The following is a 687-nucleotide window of genomic DNA, read 5'->3' as shown; positions in this document are numbered from 1 at the left end:
CAAGCCTTTCCAAAGACCCCCCTGGGGAGGGGGGAGGCGTGGGGGGAGGAGGCCGCCCCCACCCCTGCCTCTTGCCCTTCAGTGGTTCCACGTTCTGAACTGGGGATTCTGCCTTTTTGTAAAAAAGAAACAAATGGACCCCCGCCTGCCGCAGGCGCCTTGGCCGTTTTAACTCTGGAAAGCTGAGCTGTGAGGAGCTTTTTTTTTTTCCAAAGGTGGGACAGCCACTTCCTCCCCGTCACACGCGTCACACGGACGGACACTGTGGCCGGAGGACTGTCAGAACCGCTACTGTGAAAGCGCCCGGCCCCCGGCCGCTCCGGCCCTGGGGGAGGGGAACGGCAACGTTTCAACGTTCAGATGTATAAAAAAGACAAAAAAAAAAAAAAAAAAAAACTCAAGTTTTTTAGAAGTGGGGGGAAACATCAAGCACTTTAACTCCACCGCACCAGGTGAGCCGATACAGCTCATTTCCTTACACCAACTGTCGATGCCGGACTTTTGTATTGTTTTGTAAGGATTTAATAAAAGTCATAAAAACTTGTCGGCTGTGTCCTGGTTTTCTGTTGCATAACAAGCAGCCCCAAACCACTTCTCCCTCCGAGCGATGCCCCGGAGTCCGGAGCCTGGGAGGGCGCCGAGGGGGGTGGCCCGCTGCTGGGGGGACCTGGGCCCTCGTCCGTCCCC

This window comes from Crocuta crocuta, unplaced genomic scaffold (assembly GCF_008692635.1).
Source record: "Crocuta crocuta isolate KB4526 unplaced genomic scaffold, BGI_CrCroc_1.0 scaffold443, whole genome shotgun sequence".
NCBI lineage: Eukaryota > Metazoa > Chordata > Mammalia > Carnivora > Hyaenidae > Crocuta > Crocuta crocuta.
Note: the sequence above shows the minus strand (reverse complement) of the source record.